The sequence below is a fragment of the Alosa alosa genome, chromosome 8, assembly GCF_017589495.1.
Source record: "Alosa alosa isolate M-15738 ecotype Scorff River chromosome 8, AALO_Geno_1.1, whole genome shotgun sequence".
NCBI lineage: Eukaryota > Metazoa > Chordata > Actinopteri > Clupeiformes > Clupeidae > Alosa > Alosa alosa.
This window is the reverse complement of record NC_063196.1, coordinates 20,292,892-20,293,672: the sequence shown is the minus strand read 5'-3', so window position 1 is coordinate 20,293,672 and position 781 is coordinate 20,292,892.

Sequence of the window (781 nt, the reverse complement as noted above, 5' to 3'; positions counted from 1 at the left end):
GGAAACATTCAGGCCATGCATCCCTCCGAGACTCCTCCACTCTCTTCTCCTCTATGCCTTCTTCAAAACAACCAGCCAATGGGCTCTCAGGGCAGCAAGACCCAACAAGAACCTGAAATCCAAACTGCTAACAGTCAAAGCGAGAGGTTAGCGTATAGCTTCCGGGCCAGTGTGATTTCATCATGCTAAAACCACTGGCTAGCGTCAGTGGCCCCCGCGAGCGGGCTGTTGATGATGACGCCATGGGAGATTTGTGGGTAAAGAAAAAATGTCGCTGCCTTCGGGAAAGACGATGCTCTCAAAGGTGAGAGACTGCCAGCTCCATTATCTGCCCCTCGTCTCCACCAGGCTGGGAACCTCAGAGGCCGAGCCAGCGCCGCCCTGGGCCAGGGGGCTCTCTCACAGAATGGCCATAACTGGCTTTGTTTATCATATCTCTCATATCAGGTCTCTGATACAGTATGTGATTTCTCAGACATACTGTATCTTTTGATGACCGACCGAGCAAGTTCTCACCTTTATTGTTACATGTATTCAAATAAAAACACAATTAATTACTTGTGCTTTGATGTTCACTGTCTTTACCCTCACAGGAACCCAACAATGAAGGGCATTACACTCTACATTTAATACAACATAATATATACTGTTCAATAAAGGGAAATAAAAAGTGCTAGAAATAAACAACTTCAGTATGGTTGTGTCAGGTGTGGTTTGTTATGGTACTGTCAGATGGTGGTGGTATGATAATGGTGGTATACATCACATGGTATGGTAGTAC